This window comes from Cucurbita pepo, chromosome 13, assembly GCF_057944985.1.
Source record: "Cucurbita pepo subsp. pepo isolate OVF chromosome 13, ASM5794498v1, whole genome shotgun sequence".
Taxonomy (NCBI): Eukaryota; Viridiplantae; Streptophyta; class Magnoliopsida; order Cucurbitales; family Cucurbitaceae; genus Cucurbita; species Cucurbita pepo.
The window spans coordinates 10268252-10294140 of NC_141810.1; the positions used below are offsets into that span (position 1 = coordinate 10268252).

At 34.4% G+C, this 25889-nt stretch overlaps 1 non-coding gene and 1 pseudogene across 1 annotated transcript; both read right to left on the reverse strand.

Moving 5' to 3' along the window:
* Window positions 1-457: 457 nt before the first annotated feature.
* Window positions 458-20206, reverse strand: LOC147789719 (putative polygalacturonase; annotated as a pseudogene).
* A 1086-nt stretch (window positions 20207-21292) lies between these two features.
* On the reverse strand, window positions 21293-21374 carry TRNAS-GCU (transfer RNA serine (anticodon GCU)). Its single transcript has one exon. It is a non-coding gene; the product is annotated as a tRNA-Ser (tRNA).
* Between the last annotated feature and the right edge of the window lie 4515 nt (window positions 21375-25889).

Genomic DNA, 25889 nt, shown 5'->3' on the forward strand with positions numbered 1-25889 from the left:
GTAAGTGAAGTACATATTGTTCAAGATTATACTCTTTCATACAATAGATAATATTAAATTATAAATCAAATAACAAAAATTATTATTAAAAATTAAATTCTTCGTCTCCATTAATATATAATCATCACAAGCTAGTCAATTATTTGTGAGTTGTTCATAATTATAATTGGGTTAAAGTTTATTTTACACCTACAATTACATTTTTTGCCCGAATAACATCCATTCTCTTATAAATAATTTATTTATGATCTAATTAGAAACTAAGCCCCTCTCGAAACATTGAGAAGGTGGGATCCCATTTTCAAGTTCTGAAATCAACACTCAAGGGTTATTCAATGACTTACCTTATATTGAAAAAAGTGAACTCCATTTTGTAAAATTATGCTTTCGACTCAATATTTGGCCAGGTCCCTCTGATTGTGCCACGTGGCACGTCTGCAGCGCGGCTCCTCTTGGCTCAGGCGGCTTCATCGGCTCGGCGGCGGCTCCTCGGCTCCGGCGGCTTATTCGGCTCGGGAAACCTGTTTCCAGCCCGTTTGACACCATTCCGACCCTCCCGAACCTGGTTTCGGCCCTGTTTAAGGTAAAAGGGAACATTTTAAGGTCGTATTTCACAAATTCCAGTTGGAAATTTATTATTATTTGTGAAATACTAACGGAAGTGACTCATGAACCAATAGGAACCAACCACCAACGAAAGCGTAGAACGTCCACGAGGAGCTAGGAGCTTACGTTATATTCTAGGGAGTACTTCAGCTAAGACCTACCAAGTAAGTGGCTCACCCGTTGTAGGTTACGCGTTAATTGCTGTATGTTGGCACGTGCCCGTGGTTATGCACGTGTCATTAAATTGTATGCTAGCTTAATGTGCTTGAGTACGAAATCATGTGAACGTGAATGTATGTTATTTATGCTGCTTAGTTGATGTGATATGAATGCATGTGACGATGTGTGGCCCTTGTACGATTATGGCTTATTGTATGAGTATTGGAATGTAACTGAATGAATTGTATGACATGAAATATGATAAATTGCATGATACATAACCCCGCTAGGAATATGTATGATATGTAACGAAATGAGAATGAGAATGACATGTAAGCATGTAAACGTGACACGGAGTTATGTTCATTAAATGATAACTGTAGGACTAGTGGGACCTCATACATAACCCCGTAGGTCTTGTAATTGCGCCTTGAGTTCCTTCAACTCTGCTAGCGCCATGCGATAGGGTGCTTTAGAAATAGGTCCAGTTCCCAGCTCGAGTTCGATGACGAAGTCGACCGCTCGGGAAGGGGTATTCCAGGTAGGTCGTCCAGAAATACATCTGAGAACTCCTTTACTATTGACAAGTTTTCAAGGGTCTTTTCTTTTCCTCTTTCGTCTACAACACCTACTAATATAGTTCAACCGCCTTGTTGGACTAATCTCTTTGCTTTCATCATCGAGACTACATTTGGGGTAGTCCTAGTACTTGTGCATTTAAATTTAAACTTAGGTCACACCGGTGGCGAGAATATCATTATATTTTTTTTTTGCGACAGTCTATACTAGCACGGTTTGCAACTAGTCAATCCATGCCTAGTACTACGTTGAAGTCGGTCATCTTTACTACTATTAGGACTACGCTTAGAGTTTGATTGGCTACTATTGCTTAATCATTCTTTACTCTATCCTTAGTTACTACGTCTACCCTCTCAGGGCTGCTTTCCGACCATACATACAATAAGGGTTCTAATTCAAACCCTGTCTCTGATCCCTCTCGAGGTGGGCTCTCTTCAGCCTCACGTCGTCCTCTATCTCTAATAGGAGGTCGTCCCCTTCCTCGTCTTACTCTTTCGCATGGTCTAGGCAGCATGGTTCTAGAAACCAAGATAGCATCTCTTAAGTCTAAGGCTCATTACCTATGAAATTATGCTATGCATCACATCTACTAAGTTCACATCATATTGCAAACAAAATCACTCAGCATGCAACACATCACATCATGCTCTTAAATAAATACGTGACAACAATTTAAGTAACATTAACATAAAAATGCATGCGAGTTTGAAAACGTTTCTCTTTTCTTATCTTGTGCAAGGCGTACCTGACGGTGACGGGGCATCGACGTTGGGACCATGGAACGTGTCAAGCCTACATTGTAGGCTAGTCTACAGAATCTAAAACCTAGAGCTCTGATACCAACTGTAACGACCCTAAATTTCCACATACTCAGAGTCGCTACTAACGTCTCATGCTCATCTATAATGTGGAAATATAACTCTTACATGAACATAGTTGATAACATAAACTTCAAAAAAACGTTTAAAACAACTTCTTCTCTGGAAAACACAGCCATGGTCTTACGTGTTTAAATATGAAATACTGAAATTTAGAGAAAACAAAAACAAATACAAAATAATTTAAAACAATGAAATGCAAAACAACCTATTCTAACTTAAGACTAGAAATTTAAATATGAATCTTCCCTATGCACGTGCAATAGTCTCTGCTCGTGATGCCGCCGTCCTCCGTACAAGTGCGCCTTGCCTTTACCTGAAAAATGATGTGGCACACGGCCTGAGTATTTCAAAGAATACTCAGTAAGTGGCCCCACTATAGGGGCCATGCAAATGCAAACACATGCAATCATGATTATTGGATGTGTAGTACTTCCCTACACACAACTCACACGTGCGAGTGTGAATCTCCAGGGCGCTCGCACACCTCCTGGACCCTCTGATCAAGCTAATCTGTAGCGACGTCCGGAGGTCAGCAGAACCCCATAGTGTTATGCGCCTCATGAACACCCTCATCTGTGTGCATTCGCACCTGTGCGCATTCGCGCTCATCATATGGTGCGCGTCCGCACTCATCATCTCTAGGGGAAGTAGCCCTATGCTTTTGAACAAACAATATGCATGAGGTCCCTCTAAATCCATCATAATGTCTCTTCTAACACAACCCTCTAGTCTCATCTCTTTGTTACTCTAGGTAACAAATACTCGTGGATATTTATATTAATATCATTTTCACGCTCTTAGGGTTGTGTCCTATGTCGATCTAACGACATGATGCAATATGGCACTCATCATCATATAGCATGCTCAATATGGAAACGTCATCATATTAAGGTAAACGTCACACAATCATCATACTCATCATATTGCCACAAAGTATATCAAACATATCAAGTACGACATTCATCAAAATATATATATACTGAGCACATCATCAAGTATCGTAACTCACACATCATCATAACTCATACATCATCATAACTCACATACTGCATCGTACGACATAGTTCATACATCATCGTAACTCATACAATTTTTAGCCTATCCTATAGTAAGACCACTTACCTGGTTAGCTTATACGGTGTCACCAATTTATCCTTAATTAACGATTTTCCCCTTTGTATCCAACCCAACCTATATGAATCCATAGCATCAATTTCATGTTCAATTCTCTAACTCTTACCATGGTTCATGTGCTAAACTTCATGCGAGCATTAAAGACTTTGCATGGATAAAGTCTTGGAACCTTATAATATACATCTAAATATATATACATATTATATATATATTCTATTTATATTCAGATTTCATTTTCTATTTTTTATTTCGAGTGACTACTTTCTTGTCTTCTGATATTCTTCCTATACTCGCTTTTTCTCTCAATTTTTGTTCAAAACATATTCTTCACCAATTTTTTAATCGATTCTTATTAATCATATTATTGGTCAATCCCATCCATTAAGTTTTGTTTTTCTCTGTCTTTTGATTTAGTATTTATTTTCTCTGTTATTTCTGTCCTGCTCTCTTTATTATTTTTTTTGTACTCCTTCTATTTTGTCCTACCCTCTTTATTTATTTATTTTTTCTTTTCTCTGCATTAATTCTTTCTTTCCTTTTGATTTTGTCTCTTTATTTATTTTTTTTTTCTTTTTTCTGCATTTCTTCATGTCTCTCCTCCCTTTTGATTTTGTTTACAGTATGCATTAATTCTTTCTTTCCTTTTGATTTTGTCTCTTTATTTATTTTTTTTTCTTGATTTTGTCTCTTTATTTATTTTTTTTTTCTTTTCTCTGCATTTCTTCGTGTCTCTCTTTTGTTTACAGTATTTGGCCTCTTATATATCTCTCCAGTCTGCTCTCTGTCTTTTTACTGTATTCTAATTAATTCTTCTTTCCAAATCTTCCCTTTCTCTAGTTTTCTCTTCTTTTTTTCTTCTTTTAATTAGATCTCACATATAAATTCTTCTTCCCAAATCTTTCCTTCCTTATTTACTTGTTAATTTTTTTTTTCTTCTTTTTAATTATGTTATCATTCAAATTCACAGATCTCACGTATAAATTCTTCCCAAATCCTTCCTTATTTACTTGTTAATTTTTTTTTTCTTCCTTTTAATTATGTTATCATTCAAATTCACAGATCTCACATATAAATTCTTCCCAAATCTTTCCTTCCTTATTTACTTGTTAATTTTTTTTAAACTGAATCTTTTCTTTCCTCTCTATTCTCTATTTACTTCTTATCTTCCATTTTTTCCTCTCTGTTCTGTATTTACTTCTTATCTTCCATTTTCTTTCTTATCTTCCATTTTTTCCTCTCTGTTCTGTATTTACTTCTTATTTACTTCTTATCTTCCATTTTTTACTCTCTGTTCTGTATTTACTTCTTATTTACTTCTTATCTTCCATTTTTTACTCTCTGTTCTGTATTTACTTCTTATCTTCCATTTTTTACTCTATGTTCTGTATTTACTTCTTATCTTCCATTTTTTACTCTCTGTTCTGTATTTACTTCTTATCTTCCATTTTTTTTCTCTCTGTTCTGTATATATTTTTTTTTATTCTATTGACAGATATTAGCCTCGGTTATAGAACTGATAACGAAAATCTAAATAGATGGGCAGGGAAAAGAGATCTGATTTTGAATAATTAGACAAAGGAAAGAAAATCGATAGGATAAATGAAAAAGAGATCTGATAAATGAAGAAGAGATCTGAAATATGACTTACAAGAAAGCAAGATCTCTCTCCAATAATTAAATCTCCAGCTCTGTTGTAAATCTGGTTGTTGGTATTTTTTTCTTTTTCTTTTTTTTTATTGTAGGAACCACCGATGAATACTGTATTCTGATTTGGGATTTTGACTGAGTTGGTTGAAGAGAGATAGTTGGGAGAGGGAGGGGTTAGTGGAGAGTAGTTTAGGGAAAATATTATTTTAGTTATTTAATTATTATTATTATTATTATTATTATTCTTTTTGGGTCGTTACAGTTAGATGTTTCAGTTAGACGTCTTGAACATAGTTAAAATACACAATATTATGACAATAGAGATGGAAAGTAATGTACCAATATTAACGAGTAAATAGTTTAAAATGAAAATGACCAAGGAAGCTTGATGGACGACAATATCATATAGTCTGCTACAGATATTAAAAGTGGTAGTGTCGAAAGAAAATTACGCCACTATGAAATATGTAAATATGAAATTAAAGTATTGATATAAAAACAAATTATTATTACTCAGGGGACAATGTAATGCAAGAAATGGATTAAATATTGATCTAGTTGATGGAAGGAAGCAAGTCTTTTACAAAGTGAGAAAGATGAAGTTAAAGTTAAGTATTTTAAGGTGAAGCACGTGAGCCACAAACCTACTACCTGAATTCTTTTGCTCATGAAATTTTAGACATGACAAATTTCAATAGTAAAACCAGGCTAGACATTGATGAAACAAGGATATATAAATTCATAACTTTACATATAATGTCTATTCTCAATATAGCCGTTCTAATCATGCTTAGACAGACTTTTTTTATAATCATGAATCATACAAAATTAAAGTAGGAAGTCAAAACACGTTTTTACATACTTTGAAGTAGTGAAATGGCTCGTGGGTGATATATCAAACATGTTTAGTGAGCATGAAACATGCGGCTTTGTAGTTAGATTGGTGGAGGTTGACAAACTGGAGGTTGCAAGAACGGAAGATCTCGTAGTTTCGCAGTAATTATTTCTAATTTAGGTGTTTTAGTTTAAAAATGCCACTAACATGACTATAATGTCATAGTAATTTATATACGTTCTCTTATTTGGAATAAGAGGTTCGGATCCTATTGTTGTTGTACTAATAAAATAAAAATTAAACATTTAATGATATAAAATAAAGTATTTTAATCATACCATAAAAACTTGAGGGGATATATGTTTAGATTTAGGAAGTTTAATTTTTTAATTTTAGATTATTATTTTTAAGGTTTTAAGTTGCAATTAGATATTGGCCTAGTATTGGTGGGGATGAGAGTTACAACATTTCAATCGACCACATGTTACTCTTGGACCTATTTTCAAGGCTGATGTCACCCATGCATACATAATTCATTATGCGGAAGCTTATCATAAATAACCTTCCAAAAACACAACAAAGTCTTACATATAGATTCACAAATCCAAAAACAAACGTATCTCCCAAAATAAAACCTTCCGTAACTAAATTCAAAATAAATCTAAATAAAACAATATTCAATAACTTAAAATAGTGAAATAGACATAAACTCCTAAAAATATTCCCTGTCCAACTGGTGTCTTCAGCTCAGCCGTTAACCGTATATTGGCGTCTTGCCTTTACCTTAAAAATGTAGGTAGCACATGGCTCGAGTATTTTATGAAATACTCGTTAAGTCACCCCACTGTTGGGGTTAGAAATGCAAACACATGCAACATATGAAGGGGACCTAACTTTTCGTAAACCGTATATTGGCGTCTTGCCTTTACCTTAAAAATTACATTGATTTTCCTAGATTTTCGAGGAAGATCCTGATGGATTTTCTTTTAGAGTTTATGGTTTTTAGATCAAGAGGAGAAAAGATTTTATAGGATAATTTAAGAATTAAAAATAGAAAAGGAAATTATTATTATTATTATTATTATTTAGAGGGTCAAAATTTAGTTAAATATTCTTTAATTTATTAAGATCCGTCGGTAAGTCAATCATATATTGTTTAAGACTACACGTTCTTGAATTTTTCATACAATTAGTAATATCAAATTGTAAATAAAATAATCAAAATTATTATTAAAAATTAAATAACTAACTACGACTTCAGGACATAAATCTCAACCGTAAAACAATGCTAGACGAAAATGAAACAAGGATACATAAGTTATAACCTTACATATAAGCCCTATTCTCACTATAGCATGAAACATGAAGTAAACAAGGTGATTGCATGCTTTGAAGTAGTGAAATGGCTCCTATATGGCATATCAAACATGTTTGGTGTATATTTAAACTTAACCTGGTCAAAGAATCATCTCAAGTTAGTCTCATGATCTATGTCTTCAAACATACTCCGTTCTATCATAACATTTATTGTGATGTCCCACATTGGTTGGGGAGGAGAATAAAACACCATTTATAAGGGTGTGGAAACCTCCCCCGAACAAACGCGTTTTAAAGCCTTGAGAGGAAGCTCGAAAGGAAAAGCCCAAAGAGAAAAATATCTACTAGTGGTGAATCTGGAGCGTTACAAATGGTATCAGAGCTAGACATCGGACAATTTGCCTGCCTTCTCGCTATTCCCCGAAGGGGGTAAACACAAGACGGTGTGCCAGTAAGGACACTGGGCCCCGAAGAGGGGTGGATTGTGATGCCCCACATTGGTTGGGGAGGAGAACAAAACACCATTTATAAGGACGTGGAAACCTTCCCCTAACAGACGCGTTTTAAAGCTAAAGCCTTGAGGGGAAGCCCGAAAGGAAAAGCCCCAAGAGGACAATATCTATCTGCTTTACATTTATATTTTAAATTCTAAGCAAACCATGTGATACTAGCATACGAGTTTTAAAGCCTTGAGGGGAAGCCCGAAATGAAAAGCCCAAAGAGGACAATATTGTGGGGCGTTACATTTATATTTTAAATTCTAAGAAACCCATAAGATACCCACCTGTAACGCTTAAAGAGAACTCAACCTGACTACTGACTACTTGCTTAAGTTTGCTTAGAACCTCATCTAGCATGATTTCATAGCTCCAATTTGCATCAAAAACTCTCAAAGAGTTCTAGTCAGCCATGTACTCATTCATATAATATTGGGCAACTTTTTAGTATGGCACCTAATTTTCCCAAGAGACTTGCTCACATTTGCAAGCTCACGAATTCAAAAGAAATATTTAGGCCCCGTTCATTGCTTGAAAATCATTGATGCCTTTCTCAACACACTATTTATCGAAATTACACTACAACACCAAAATATTAGCACTCTGGCACATCTCTAAAGCTTGTTAATTTCTTGAATGGTGATGCTGATTGGTAGCGTGTAGGTCTCGACCTGCAAAAAAAAATTAATTGTTGTACACTCTTTTTTGAGATAGAAGGTTCAAATCCTACACCATATAATTGTTGTACTAAAAAAACTTACACATTTAGTGATACAGTTTTCATTGTACTTTAGGAGGTTTCATTGTACTTTTCAATTTTAGATTATTATTTTTAAGGTTTTAAGTTACAGTTACTTACTAGTCATTATCGTATTTATAGTTATTATCGTATTTATGAGCAGGAGAGTTACAACCTTTTCAAGGCTATAAATAATTGCATATTTTTGCTTTGGTAGGAAGATTTTTTATATTAAAATGAAAGTTGCATGTTCTGTTTTTTAAGGCATAAGGTTGTCTCTTTGCATTTCTTGTATTGAGATTCGGATGCCAGAGTTTTCCAAGCAGTTTTGGTCGAGCTCTTTTTTGGAGTGATTCGAATAAGGAATTTAAAAACAAAGGAATAATGTTAATATGACAATATCAAAATTATGAATTAAAAAGTTTCCATATTCTAGAATCTCATTTGGAGATAATTAAATAAGTTGATATATTGATTATTTTCTTTCCATGCCATTTATTTATGATAAAAAAGTTTCCATGCCATTTGGAGAACTATTTTAGTTAAATTGTTTTTTAAAAATTTAAGTGAGTGTGTAACACCTGAGAGTCTCACAATAATTAGATACCCGATTTTTCCTTTAAAGTTTAAAATTACAGGATTTTATTGAAAGTCTTACCTGCGGAATTACAAAATTATTTAAAAAGAAAAACGCTTAGAAAAATATAAAAGATAATAGTAAAAACTCAAAATAAATAAATAAAGTCAACGTTCGAGGGACATTTTGGTCATTTTAGCCTCCCAGGTATCACGTCGAAACTCTCGTGGATGCTCCATGAAACCTACTAAGAATGTTGTAGAAGTTAGGTTTGGAAAATTGTACGGTACAAATCCGTAAAAAAAAAAAAAAAAGAAAAGAAAGATTGAGAGGTAAAGGTTTGGAGTTTTTAGTTGAGGTTTTTCTCTAGATCCAAAAGATTGATGTAGAATTAGATCCTGAAATTTGAGTATGTTCTTCTGGAAAGAATTTTGCAAAACTTTCGTGGAGTGGTCCGGAGTTGAATAGAACTGGAAGGTGGAGTTCCAACGATCCTCAAGAAATGGTGAGCTTTTTATTTTAGACCAATTTTGCATGCATTTTCCATCTCGAAATCATTAATGAAATTGAAACATAAATAATCTTGTTAGGAAAATATTTGTAGGGATTAGAGGATATGCTAGAATACGAGATATCAAGATAGTTAGAAGGTAATAGCCTAATAATAATAATAATAAATAACGAAATAAAAATATAAAAATAATTATAAAAAATAGTTAAAAAATAATAATAACAATAATAAATAAATAAATAAACAAAAAAACAACTTTTCCCCTACTCCACTAACCTCTCTCCCTTCCCACAATTATCTCTACTCAACCCATGATTAAGTTAGAAAGTATTACTGAAAAGAAAAAAAAAAACTGAAAAACAATAATTGTTAAATTTACTTGAGAAAAAAAAAATAATGGCTTTTACACATGAGATTCAGAGTAGATTTATGTGAAGATATATCTGATCAATAAGGTATATATTAAATCTTCATTTTCTTTTATCCATCTTTTTTAGAAATCACAACCAATTAGAGTTAGATTTTCCTTCAATTATTACCATGGTCAAGGTTTGAGTTAGAAACTAAATGTCAATAATTTACACGATTCTAGTAAATCAGGTCAGATTAGTTATTAGATTAAATTTTTATCCCTAGCCAAATGAATAGATTAAAAATAGAATGACCAATAAAACTTCTGAATAGGAAACATTGAGATAAAAGGAAAGATTTGGAAACAGGATCCACTAGAAATTTGGAATACATGATAACAAAATTAAAAGGAAACAGATAAAAAAAAAAAAAGAAGATTGGGGAATTAAAAACCACAAAAAAGAAATTAAGGAATTAAAAACCACAAACTAAACATAGAGAGAAAGGTAAATAGAGAAGGTAAATAGAGAAGGTAAATACAGAGAGGAGTAAAGGCCAGAATAACTTGAAATAGCTATATCTACTTCCTTATACAATAGTAACCACGAAATATAAGATTTTTAATAAAAATATAATTATAAATATATAACATTTGAAGACTTTTAACAATGGACCAATGTAAATTAGAGAAATAATGTTGTAGAGTTCAAACCTGAAACTAATATCATGGGCTCATATAGGTTGACTCGAATTTCAAAGGACGAAATCGAACTTTCATTAAGGATATATTCGTGACAATGACTTAAGCTAGCAAGGTAAGTGACCTTACTATCGACATGGTTATATTTGATGTTGACACGTGCCCCGTGGTTCTGCACGTGTCATATATATTGATATGTGTGAATTGTCTGTGGATCGATATGCTTCTTATATGTTATGTATATGTTATAATATGTGAATTGTATGATAATAATTACAGTACGATGTGTTCAAGGATATGTTTGAGATAGGATACGAGAAGGATGCACAAAACGAAATGTAGCGATAGGAGTAAAATACGTTCATGAAACGTTGAAGTTAGGTTAAATACCATAGTGATATGGATAAGAGATATTGATGGAAGAATACGGTTAGGTTACGGGTAGAAAGGGATAGGTTTGTGATAGATTGATAGAACGATAGCGTTAGGATTGATAAAACGATAGCGTTAAGATATGTTCTTGTGATGATATGACTAAGGTACGTTCACGTAATGATATGTTTATGATAGGTATAAGAACGTTAAGTCTATGATAAGTTAGAGAACGATAAGACTACGAAGTGTTTACGTTATGACTTGGTTATAATATGATACATTGTGATGCAATATGTCATGGTATGATGTGTATATGATGAAATGTTATGTTAAAAGCATAGAACGTTATGTTAGGTCTCTTAAATTGTGTGTATACAGCATGATATGAATGACATGAAATCACGATAAATGGTATGAAATATAACCCCGTTAGAATTATGTATGATTTGAGATGGTTTGAGAACTAAAGAATGAGAAACGATATGATATGAATGATGAACGATATCTGAAACGATAAGAAAAATGATGTGATATGTACATAATGCTAGCGGGGTTGTATTAAAGGATAATGAAAATGGAAAAGTTTTGGGACCTTATGCATTATGTGTGCTCATGCATTTGGGAGGATACCCCTATCCCATCACGAGGGTATAGACGTGTACATCTAATGGCAGGACAACGGTCGTTATTCTTTGCATAGCGCTGCCATGACGGTTACTAGTTCTAGCGGGTGTCTGGCCTAAGGGGCTCCCAGAGTATGCCCACCGGATAAGAAAAGTGGTCTAGTGGTGTGCTAACTAGCTGGTGAGCCCATACTCGCACGTATGGGCTGTGTGTAGAGCATATGGTACACGTCCAAAATTACCCGTTAGGACACCACCGTAAGAAAAACGGAATGAAAGATAGGTCTCATCGTCTCATTGCATGTGATTGTTGCATTTAACCCCAATAGTGGGGTCACTTACTGAGTATTTTTTTAAATACTCAAGCCATGTGCTACTACATTTTTCAGGTTAAGGCAAGGCCTTCCTGTACGGCTGACGACGGCATCGCAATTCGAGACCATGACACATGCGTAGGATAGTGGTATTTATTTTCTTAGACATAGCTAGAATATGATGTTTTTAACTTAAACTCTTATTCATTTTATTTAGTCTTTTGTCGTGTCATTTTAAGGATGTTTTCGAAACACGTAAGTCCATGATTGTGTTTTAAGATAAAGGTTATGTTTTATGAAATTTAAATGAAGTCTTCCGCATTCAATGTTTATGGTACGTATATAGTAGCGACCTTAAATTAAGTAGAAAATTTCGGGTCGTTACATAGAATATGCATGTTTAGGATACTAGAAGGGTAATTTGGATGAGAATGTTATTTATATTAAGAAAAATTACTAAAATGCCCCTAGGATGAGGATTTACGCTGCGTGATGATTTAAATACTTTTCACTATGCTAGAAAATAGATTGGGATACTGTAGTTTGTGCTTCAAGCAACAAATGGACGTTATCTCCTCGTTGAGCTTGAATGAATTCATGATATATTATGCTTAGCTTCAAGTGATCGATTGTGTGTTCTCCTTGTAAAGTGTGTTTATCTGCACATAGTTAAGACTAGAGCGCTAGAGTCAAGCTAGTTAGATGATGACCTAGATCAAGACGCATCCAGTAGACTGAAAACCCTAGGATCATGAGCGGTGATCAAGTGTCTAAACCCTAGTGCTTCCAGACTAAGAAAGATTTGAGGAGTTAGAATAGAGATTCCTAAGTTGAAAGTTTGTGTTAAGTCACATTGCCTCTTTAGGAACCTAGTAGACCTCTTTGGAACCTAAGAATGACCAAGACATGTCTAGTTTGTGAATGTTCTATGGTCCCACCGCTGATGTCCCGTCATCGTCAGGTATGTCATGCGTAAGATAAAAAAAAGAAACATCATTGATTGGGTATGTTGTTACTGCATGGTCATTATAAAATATGACTCATAATTGAATTTTGACACCATTTACTGTATTATAGGTAACTGAATTATTGTTGCCTTAATTCTATGTTTATTATAATGTAGAATATGTTATGATTTACCTTGCATGGAATGTGAATGTAAATTGAAGTATGGATGATTTTTAGGTTTAGCAAAGTTGGTACTGTAAATGGGAAGCTATAGTTTAGTAAGCTACTAAATGCTAGTATATGCATGAAAATGATTTTGCTATGGAAGGTCAGATGTTTCAGTTAGACGTCTCGAACATAGTTAAAATACAAAGTAGTTTCTGATAGCAGACTGTGTGTTGATTTCAGTGACGTTTTCGATCCTGACGTTTCGAATTCCGCCGACATTTCGCTGCCAAGGGCAATACCTGCAGAATCTGGTGAGATGCAAGTGAGGCGACAAATGACAAGGTCTCAGTCCGCATTCCGAACTTGATACCATATTGGTCCCATCCACTCTTGATGATGATGCAATCGTCACTAGAGACAATGTAGCAGTATTCGATTCGAGTGTTGGAACAAGAATTGGATGAATTGAATAGAGAATTAGGGAGAGAGATTGACGAAGAAAAGAACTCTAAAGTTTTAAAGGTATAGAAGAAGGGAACTTGGATTGATTCCGTCGATGTTGGGTACGGTAACGGGAGCCAAGATGGTAAGCCCTTGGATAATCACATTTGACCCAACCAAACCAAACTAAATTAAATCATAATAATGTATGTATAAATTCAAAATTCTTTTGAGTGGGGAGTAATTTGAATGATATACTATTACAAGTTTTAACTATTTTGTTTTTTTTTTTTAAGTATAATCATAAAATACAAGTATATTGGAATTGAAGTGAAATAGTCAAACTTGCTATAGATGGGATGGACGAACCAAGAAGGTGAGTTGATCAAAGTGAGATTTGATATCTGGATTTGATCAAAGTACATGATCTCGATCACATATGGTCGTGTTACCTTGAGCTCCCCTTTCTTAAACTTTTCCCACCAAGAAGATCCCTGACGATCGATTGTACCGTTGTTACCTAAACCATGTCATCAATCCAACTTTATTTTCTATAAATAATTTTCTTATGTTTTCATTTACCTTAATTTTCTTTATTAAATTCGGATAACACATAACCCTATAAGAATACAATTTTGGAAACCATTTAAAAAAAATTAGAATGTTAAAAGGTAAGAGAAAAATAATCACCGGTGATAACCACATCGGTGAGATTAGTTCCAAAGATGAGGCTGCTTTACCGTTCACCCAGAGCATTCCTTCCCCTCCCATAAATTATGCACCATTAAATTATGAGGAACAAATTTAACTCATTTGTTTTCAATTAAAGATTAAAATTCAAATCACCACTCCCAAAATTGTTAGCTTTATAAAAATAAAGTAGTCATAGGTCCAACCTAGGATGCAAGAATTTTAACTTCTTTATCCATAAAAAGTGTGAAATGGTGATAAGATAAGGAATCAATACAAGGGGAATAAGATTCGGATTACCTTGTTGATTGAATATCTCAAGGCAAGAACATTGTTTGAGATTCGAATCACTCCACAAGCAAGATCGATCATGTCTATCTTGAATGATTCTTGTTGATCAAATATCTCAACCCAAGAACACTTGTTTGAGATTCGAATCACTCCACATGCAACATTGATCATGTCGAGCTTGAATGATTCTACATGCAACCTAAACTACATAGAATTGCAAAGAAACTTAGTCATTGGCTAAAGAAAAGCACAAATGCTTGTTTTACTATATTTTCCAAGTCTGCTTACAAATACAACATACATGGCTTTATATAGCCTCAGAATGAAACTATTAAAGGTATACCAAAAGTTGTAACATTCATACTCAATGACCATAATTAGCCATTATGTAATTGTAACTAAAGTAAATAAAAACTCTTAAACTACATTAATGAAATACAATAACTCTAAATTGTAATCCACCCAAAATTTATCACATGAAACTTCATTCTTCTTCAATGTGGCATGAATTGAAATATCTTTTGATGATTTCAACAATATTTTCTACACATCTTCATTGAAGCATATTGTATGATTGATGTCTCTTGGTTCATATCAACTACAAGGGGAAAAAGATTGAAAACGAAAAAGATAAAAAAAACAAATTGAAAAGAAACGCAAAGGAAACATATATCCGATCTTGAGCCTGAAGCTCTAATACCAAATGATAAGATAAGGAATCAATACAAGGGGAATAAGATTTGGATTACCTTGTTGATCGAATATCTCAAGGCAAGAACATTGTTTGAGATTCGAATCACTCCACAAGCAAGATCGATCATGTCTAGCTTGAATGATTCTTGTTGATCAAATATCTCAACGCAAGAACACTTGTTTGAGATTTGAATCACTTCACAAGCAAGATTGATCATGTCGAGCTTGAATGATTCTACATGCAATCTAAACTACATAGAATTGCAAAGAAACTTAGCCATTGACTAAAGAAAAGCATAAATGCTTCTTTCTATATTTTCCAAGTCTGCTTACAAATACAACATACATGGCTTATATAGCCTCAAAATGAAACTATTACAGGCATCCCAAGAGTTGTAACATTCATACTTAATGGCCATAATCAACCGTTATGTAATTGTAACCTAAATTTAATAAAAAGTCTTAAAATACAATAATTCTAAATTGTAACCCACCCAAAATTTATAACAATCAAACTTCATTCTTCTTCAATGTGCATGAATTGAAACAACTTTTGATAATTTTGATAACTTTTTCTTCCCATCTTCATTGAAGTATATTGTATGATTGATATCTTTTGGTTCATATCAAATGGCTAGTCAGATTAAAACTTTCGGTCAGCCATTTCTCCGATGGCACGACCAATTGAGCACTGCTATCCACCGCCAGTGTGTTGAGATGTTCAATCGCTTTTCGGAACACGAGAGTATTTGAAGTTACTCCGTCGCTGACGTCGCCAAACTCTGTCAGCAACGCCGAGTGTTTCTGGCAATTGATCGCCTGAAATTTCAAAGAGTTCGAACTCAAGTGCGAATTCATAGCGTCCAATGTGGCTAAGCTCACCAATGCCAGTACGATCATGGCCGAGATTCTTGCCACTGTAAGCTGCCGAAAAAAATCGAAGATGATTCAATATCTTTTTGTTGCTTAAGAAAATAATGCTGAAACTGCGGTCGGGTTTATGTATTCATCTTTGCATTGGTTACATTTTCGAATTTTCGGATATAAGAAAAAAAAGTTCTTCAACAAATCGCGGTTTTGAACAAAAACCTATAATCATTTTCAGTAATCCGAAAAAAGAAAAAAAACATGTTTAAGATTGGCGTAGATAAACCTCGCCTAAGGTTTGAAAAAGCTACAAAGTCAGGTGAAAAATATATATGGGGCTTAAGTTTCTCTTAAGGCTTGTCGTGAGTGTGTCAAGATTACGATGTTGCATGGTTGAATATGTAGAACCGTGATGCAGGGCATCCCACCTAGAAGAGAAAAATATGGGCCTCAAGAAGCACCGCATAGTAAGAGGTCATGGGTCACCTTGAACATAATTAGAGTATTACCTAGCATTCTTTAAAATCATGATAACTTTAGGGCATGGAGTGTGTAATGCTCATGTCCTGTTCATATCGTTAGGCTAGAAAATCTTTGCATAACCTCATAGGCTAACCCTAGGGTAATGCGTACCGGTAACACACTCTATCTTCATGACATGCTTAGAATTCATGGCCCTAAAGTGTACATTTCTTGTTTGTGTAACACGTCATCCTCATGAGCTCAAGTCAATCGTGAGACCATATTTGTCATAACTAGAATCTTCATGAATTATTTTAAGTTGGTAAGAGTATTTTTCATCTTTTACCGTTTCAGTGTTGGGTAATACCCTAAATATGTTCTAATGGTGTAATATCATACATGAGTTTCTCTTCATGTTCTTGAGTCTTGGTGGTCTAAGGGTTGGTGTTGTGCTATTTTCTTGGTACTTGTCTTTGGAGTGTTTTCTTAGTCTCATGGTTTCTTTAGTTCTTGCACAAAAGGTTATTCTCATAGCATAACAACACATGAGTCGAAAATCTCATAGGCCATGTAAATGTGAACTCCATAACAACTTTCCTAAGTCTCTATAAGGATCCTAACATGTGTCTTGAGATAATTAGACAAACCATGGATCCTTACTAGGAGCCTTTAGGTTCTTTAGGGGTAGTTTAGTCATTTCCTTTAAGTCTTGACTTATAGCCCAACCATGTTCTAATGTCCTTGGAAACTTACATGGCATATGTCTCTTATAAGATTCATAAAACTTGTCGCCTTGAAAACATATTAGAATCCTTATATAGGTATTTTGGCCATTTATTTATCTCTTAAAATATTTCAAACTCCCTAAACTCTTGGGTAGATCTTCATGTTCCTATATATAGACTTTACTTAAATCTTTAAGTCATTTGGAGGGAGTTTGAACCTTGAAATTGTCCATAAACCAAAGCTTAGGCATGTAGGTCATTTTTGTGGTTTTGTATTTATTCTTTGTATAACCCTAAAAAAAATACTAATTTTAAATCTTGCATAACACCTTGTATCCTTGAAAATAGACTATATATAAAATATTAGGTCATTTGGTCCATAAACCAATGCTTAGGCAAGTAGGGGCATTTGAGTCATTTTACACTTTATTCTTGGTTCAAACCCTAAACGAACTCCCATGAAATTACATCTTATTCCATTCTATAAAAATCTCATATCATTTAGGTCATGAACCAATGATACATTACTCTAGAGGCATTCTAGACATTTAGCATCCTAAACTTAGTTCGAGCCCCAAACATAATCTAATGATTCAAAAACTTAATATGATCCTTATAAATAACGAAATAAGCATCTGAAACAATTTTATGACATTTGGAGATCATTCAGAACATGAATCGAAGGTAGGTTACCTTAGGGGCATTACGATTATTTTACACCATTACTTGGTTTAGCTACTTAATCTTTTCTAACGACAAAAAAGTTTCATATATAATCTTAATATGCCATCATATGCTTAGCATTAAAATTTCATGGGCACTAGAGTTTATTTAGTTGATAATTTTAATGTTAATTGAATCTCGAGCAAATCGCTTAGTTCGGAATCTTAACTCTGATGGTGTTAATATAACACATGCGGAAGCAATTTGGATCTTATGCACTTTTAGAACATCAATTATAGTAAATAACTAGCATGTTCATAATTATTAAAACTTAATGAGTTTAGATACTAACCTTTTGTAGTTTAAACTCCTTTTTCCTCACGAACCGGTTTCGAACCACCACTAATGTCTTCTCCACTATCCTTCGGCCTTAGAACGGGATTGTAGAATCCGGTGAGTGACTAAACTTGGGAAGGATTTTGTATATGTGAAGAGAGTGTTTGTGAGAGGTTTTTCTCAAGGTTTTTCACCAAGAAGAACAAGTCCTTCCATGTACCATGATCACTCTATTTAAAGAGTCATGTTTGCATGTTCATGCAATTTTGAGATCACCAAATTTTGACACTAAAAATTCCACTCAAATGTTTGGGATTATGTGGCGAGCATGCATGTTTGAAGTTAACCAAATTTTGACACTCAAAATTCCACTCAAATTTGTGGGGTTTATTTGGCAAGCATGCAAGTTTGGTTAAACCAAATTTAGACACCTCAAAATTTCACTAACATGCATTTTTCCATTAAATGAAGTCAACATTTTGACCTTCTTCATTTTTTATTCAACAATTAATTTGAATGATCAATTTCAAATTAAAGTAATATTAAATGATTAATTAAACTATTTAATTAATATTTAATATCAATTCAAATGTCAATCCCAATCAATTCCGACACATAATTGATTAAGATATTTAAATTTTATTTAAATATCTCAGATTCTCTCTTTTTGTTTAATTCGTAAATAAAACAAAAATGTGGTTAAATATATCGTATATATGTAGCGCATATTCCCTAATTTGAATTCGAACACTTTGAACTCACTCGTCACACTGTTCTATGGTTTAGTTCGATATGAGCTAGCAGAGGGACATAATGGACCTATAGATCATGGGCTCCAACGATCCAAGATTAACCGGTTAAACTCATTAACCTGGTTAACCAACATTCGTTAACTACTAGGATACTCCACTTTAGCCTAGTAGTTGCACTCCCCTCATTATAGATATATTTTTGTCCATTTGATATAACCATGATTAGTAAGTCGATCCTTCACAGGTTGTTCGTAACTAGAGCTGGGTCAATTTACCGTTTTACCCCTAAAGTTACTTCTTGTTCCTTATGTCTCACTAATCCTCTAATGAACAATTGGTTTGTGGTCCAACCAGTAAACCGAATCCCTCTCAGGCTAATTAGAGGGTGGGGCCCCTTGTTCAAGACCTGGAGTCAGTGCTTAAGAGAACTACCTCTCTTCTATCCCTAAAAGTGGGTAGGAGTGAATTCCATCTTGCACCCCACGTCCTCAGCCATTCACCCAGTCTTACCCCTAAAATGGAAGGCCTATTGAGTCGGCGAACTAGAGCCACTCTCACCCATGCAAATCTAAGGATAATTTTGAATAAACAGGAGTTCATGGTTAGCTCAGGATTAAAACCGAGTTACCTAGGTTATCGAATGAAAAGAAAATCAGTCTCAACAGTAAATGACATTATAAAGTGAGAGTGGTTTTCTTCATGGTCCGATCTTATGCAATACTCATTGCATAGGACGCCCCCACTCACATGTCTCCACATGTACAATTTAGTGATCACATTGTTTATATCATATACAAAAGTGGGCCGCATCCATAGTGTCCCCAGAATAAGGTACTCAGCCTTATCCTTATACTATAGATCATTTTGACTATATACTTGAACTTGATCCACTCTTATGTCTCTACATATAGTTCAAGTAATCATACTATAGCCAAAGTGTTCTTAGTTTATTGAATTTAGATTAATGATCGTAAAGTTCACTTTATTCAATAACAATATTTACTGAATAAACAACAATAATAACTTTATTGAAAATATAATATGTTTTTGTTTACAAACTATGAGTTTTAGGACATAAAACCCAACAAACTCACGGTTCCATTAATTCATACTTAGCTTAAGTTCCCTAATGAAATCCAAATGATTTCTAAAGTATTTCTTAAGAAAAGTCTAAGATGACTACTTACCTCGATGTTGACATTCGGGTCCTTTGTTCTTGAGCTTTTGGTATTCGGTTGCTCCAAATTATCTTTAATAGATCCATCTTGAAGTCTAATTTCTGGAACCATAAAGAAAATTGTGAGAACCGGAGATAAGGAAACCATAATTCTCAGCCCAACGATCCAAGCTTTGGTTGAAGTAAGAACTCTTGAATCAAAGAGAGATTAACACCTCCTTGTACAAAATTTGAATCAACCAAGAGATAAAACTAGAATTAGATTACCTCCTTATACAACTTATTTAAACTATTTTATTTTTCATTGATGTCGTGTTAACCTACACATGTCTAAGATTCAAATTAGAATTTTGAATCCCAAATTTGAAATCTGGATTTAGCACTTGATGGCCCCAACATTCTACTGCAACATGGTCAGATTTAGCACTTGATGGCCCCAACATTCTACTGCAACATGGTCATAGTATTTGTTTCTCACTTCTAAGAGTGAAGATTATCCCCACAAACTGACGCAAATTCTTTGATTATCTTCATTCACATGCTTTCTAAAATTATTTCTATAAGGTCACACAACATTTCAAAGGAAAGTGCACCATTTTGGTAAAGATTAAGCATGAAGGGCAAAATGTCATTTTCCATTATGATTGAAGAACAATAGGATATGTCAACCTAAGTCTTTTGTAGGAGAGATCTTTGCAAAGCCCCAATATCTATATCTATTAGGGAAATTTCTTGTACTTAGGAGGCACACTTAATTCAGAATTATAATTATATTTTGCGTCGCCTGACAGACTCGAACTCTCGCGAGAAAACACCATGTACTTAGCAGGCACATGCCTTAACCACTCAGCCAAATCTAATTAATTCAATTATAATTATATTTTGCGTGCCTGACAGATTTGAACTATCGCGGGGAAACCCCATGTACTTAGCATGCACACGACTTAGCCACTCGGCCAAAGCGACACATGTCCTTTATAGTAGAGGTCTAAGCTACACAAAAATTTGAAAGTCAAACTTTCTCTAATATATTTAAGAAAAAATAAAAGAAAAAAAAACAAATATGTAATTAATTCGACATTAAAATTTTAGTTCATGTCACCTACGAGATTGGAAACTCTGGGAAACCCCATGTACTTAGCAAGCACAGGCCTTAACCACTCGGCCAAAACAACACATGTCCCTTGTAGTAGAAGTCTAAGCCTAATTAACTCGGCATTAAAATTTTATTTCACGTCGCCTGAGAGATTCGAACTCTCGCGGGGAAACCCCATGTACTTAGCAGGCACACGCCTTAACCACTCGGCCAAAGCGACACATGTCTTTTGTAGTAGAGATCTAAGGTATACAAAAATTTGAAAGTTAAACTTTTTCTAATAGATTTTGAAAAAAAATTAAAGAAAAAAAAAATACAAATATCTTATTAACTCGGCATTAAAATTTTATTTCACGTCGTCTGAGAGATTCAAACTCTCGCAGGGAAACCCCATGTACTTAGCAGGCACACGCCTTAACCACTCGGCAAAAGAGACATGTTCTTTGTAGCAGAGGTTTAAGCTATACAAAAATTTGAAAGTCAAACTTTCTCTAATACATTTTCAAAAACAATAAAAGAACAAAAATTACTTACTATGACTCAAACACAAGTAATTGTCAAAATTAGTGCAACACTCAAACACAAGTAATTGTCAAAATTAGTGCAACTTATTGTTAGATGGAATTAGTCAACTTGTTAAGCCATTCATCCTTATTAGGAGGAATAGTTTATTTGAGTATAGTTTTTGTAGGAGCTATTTATAGGATTTATTTTTGTTTAAATAGGAGCCTTCCGCCTTATTAAAACACAAGCCACAGTAAACCGTTTATTATTTCAGTTGTTCCCGTTTATTATTTCAGTTGTTCCTGTATTATCTTCTTTGAGTAATAATAATTTCATATTTATTCCCACCTTTGAGCTTGAGATATTGTGACCGTTGGTATCAGAGCCAAGTTGGTACGGTTTGATATTATTACTCAACGAGATGAATGGTGGAGGTGCTTCTATGGGTGTAGCTATGGAAAAGATTGTTGTCAATAACTATAGTTATTGGAAGTTATGCATGGGAGCTTATCTACAAGGGCAAGATTTGTGGGATTTAATTGAAGGTGATGACACAGAAATTTCAGCAGATACCCCACAAAATGCAAAATTACGCCAACAATGGAAGATCAAATGTGGAAAAGCCTTATTTACCTTGCGAACTTTGATAAGCAAGGAGTATATTGATAATGTTCGTGATTTAAAGTTACCCAAGCAAGTGTGGGAAACCCTTCAAAAGTTGTTCACTAAGAAAAATATATCTCGATTGCAATTTCTAGAGAATGAACTAGCTGTGGTAACTCAAAGTAATTTTTCTATTGAAAAATCTATGTTCTGAAATTTCAGAATTAGATGCTGAGGAGCCAGTGAGTGATGTTCGATTACGGCGTTATTGTAACGACCCAAATAAAAGAATAATAATAATAATAATAATAATAATAATAATAATAATAATAATAATAATAATAATAATTAAATAATTAAAATAATATTTTCCTAAACTACTCTCCACTAACCCCTTCTTCTCCCAACTATCTCTCTTCAACCAACTTATCAGTCAAAATCCCAAATCAGAATACAGGATTCATTCATGGGTGGTTCCTACAATGAAAAAAAATGAAAAAAAGAAAAAATACCAACAACCAGAATTACAACGGAAGCCAGAGATTTAATTATTGGAGAGAGATCTTGCTTTCTGGTAAGTCATATTTCAGATCTCTTTTTCATTTATCCTATCAATTTCCTTTTCCTTTGTTTAATTATTCAAAACCAGATATTTCTTTGTGTGCATCTATTTAGTCGGTCAATAAAATAAAAAAGAATAGAGAAAAAGAGTTATCAGGTTATAGAAAATTAATTATAACTGAGGATAATATATCTGTCAATAAAATAAAAAAGAATAGAGAAAAAGATGGAAGATAAGAAGAGAAAAGACAAAAAAAAAATTATATATATAGATAGGAGGCCAAATACGGTAAACAAAATCGAAAGGAAAGAGAGACAGGAAGAAATGCAGAGACATAACAGACATAACTAAAAGAGAGAGTACAGAGAAGACCTACAGAGAAAAAAACAAAATCAAAACGAACGAGAGACAGGAAGAAATGCAGAGACAGAACTAAAAGAGAGAGTACAGAGAAAAAAACAAAAAAACAAAATCAAAAGGAAAGAGACAGGAAGACAGACAAAACAAAATCAAAAGGAAAGAGACAGGAAGACAGACAGAACTAAAAGAGAGAGTATAGAGAAAAAAACAAAAAAACAAAATCAAAAGGAAAGAGAGACAGGAAGACAGGAAGAAATGCAGAGACAGAACTAAAAGAGAGAGTACAAAAGAGAGAGTACTGAGAAAAAAAAACAAAATCAAGAGGAAAGAGAGACAGGAAGACAGGAAGAAATGCAGAGACAGAACTAAAAGAGAGAGTACAGAGAAGACCTACAGAGAAAAAAAAACAAAATCAAAAGGAAAGAGAGACCTACAGAGAGAGAGTACAGAGAAGACCTACAGAGAAAAAAAACAAAATCAAAAGGAAAGAGAGACCTACAGAGAGAGACAGGAAGACAGGAAAAAATGCAAAGACAGAACTAAAAGAGAGAGTACATAGAAGACCTACCGAGAAAAAAAAAACAAAATCAAAAGGAAAGAGAGATAGGAAGAAATGCAAAGACAGAACTGAAAGAGAGAGTACAGAGAAGACATACAGAGGAAAAAAAATAATAAGGAGAGCAGGATAGAAATAAAAGAGAAAATACTCTGAAAATACAGAGAAAATACAGAGAAGCCAAAATACAAAATCAAAAGAAAAAAAATACAGAGAGAGAAAAATAGAAGGGAAGAGTTGGAGTAAGAATCGATTATAACGTTCCAAGACTTTATCCATGCAAAGTCTTTAATGCTCGCATGAAGTTTAGCACATGAACCATTGTAAGAGTTAGAGAATTGAACATGAAATTGATGCCATGGATTCATATAGGTTGGCTTGGATGCAAAGGGAAAAATCGAACTTTCATTAAAGATAAATTGGTGACACCCGTATAAGCTAACCGGGTAAGTGACCTTACTATAGGATAGGCTAAATAATTGTATGAGTTATGATGATGTGTGGATTATGATGCTTGATGATATGTGCAGTATATACATATTTTGTTGAGTGACGCTTGATATGTTTGACGCACGTTGTGGCATTATGATGAGCATGATGATTGCATGATTTTTACCTTAATATGATGATGTTTTCCATATTGAGCATGCTAGATGATGATGAGTGCCATATTGCATCATGTCGTTAGATCGACATAGGACACAACCCTAAGAGCATGAAAATGATATTTATATAAATATCCACGAGTATGCGTTACCTAGAGTAACAAAGAGATGAGACTAGAGGGTTGTGTCAGAAGAGACATTACGATGGATTTAGAGGGACCTCATGCATTTTGTATGTTCATAAGCATAAGGCTACTTCCCCTAGAGATGATGAGTGCGGACGCACACCTTATGATGAGCGCGAATGCGCACAGGTGCGAAAGCACACAGATGAGAGTGTTCATGAGGCGCATGACACTATGGGGTTCCGCTGACCTCCGGACGTTGCTACAGATTAGCTTGACCAGAGGGTCCAGGGGGTGTGCGAGCGCCCTGGGGACTCACACTCGCACGTGTGAGTCGTGTGTAGGGAAGTACTACACATCCAATTTGTCCGAGACTGGAAGCCACCCCTAAGATGATTAGAGATAGGTCCCTAAATCATGATTGCATGTGTTTGCATTTGCATGGCCCCCTATAGTGAGGCCACTTACTGAGTATTCTTTGAAATACTCAGGTCGTGTGCCACATCATTTTTCAGGTAAAGGCAAGGCGCACTTGTACGGAGGACAGCGGCATCGCGAGCAGAGACTGTGGCACGTGCATAGGGTAGATTCATATTTAAATTTCTAGTCTTAAGTTAGAATAGGTTGTTTTGCATTTCATCGTTTTAAATTATTTTGTATTTGTTTTTGTTTTCTCTAAATTTCAGTATTTCATATTTAAACACGTAAGACCATGGCTGTGTTTTCTAGAGAAGAAGTTGTTTTAAACGTTTTTTGAAGTTTACGTTATCAACTATGTTCATGTAAGAGTTATATTTCCGCATTATAGATGAGCATGAGATGTTAGTAGCGACTCTAAGTATGTGGAAATTTAGGGTCGTTACAGTTATCTTATTCGTGGATTACGAAAAGAATTTATGCATTTTGTTTCCTCAATACAAGGGTGGGCAAATCAGCCTACGGTAATTGAACTGGAGAATCTTCTTTCAAATGAGGGAGCCTTGGTTAAGCAAATGACCAGCGGCAACGAGTTTTCCCCAAAGTCAAAAGATGCGTTGTATGTCAAAGATCAAAGGAGAAAATTTTCATTTAAAGCCTTCATCAAGTAATGTGAATCAATTCAAAAGTGAGCCGTCGTCAAAGAAGGCATTTAAAGCTTGCTACAGGTGTGGAAAACCTGGCCATTTTAAACAAGATTGTCAGGTGAAAGTGGTGTGTCATCGTTGCGGAAAGCCAGGCCATATTAAGCCAAATTGTCGAGTCAAAATGCAAGAATCAAAAGCAAATGTTGTACACGTAAGAAAAAATTCTTCAGATCCAATTTGGAAATACTGCTTAACCACTGAGGTTCTTGACCAACCAACAAACGTTGTACATCAAGATGATGTTTCTACAAAAGATGCCAATTATGCCGCCCCTAGTGACCCTTTTGTTTATTTCA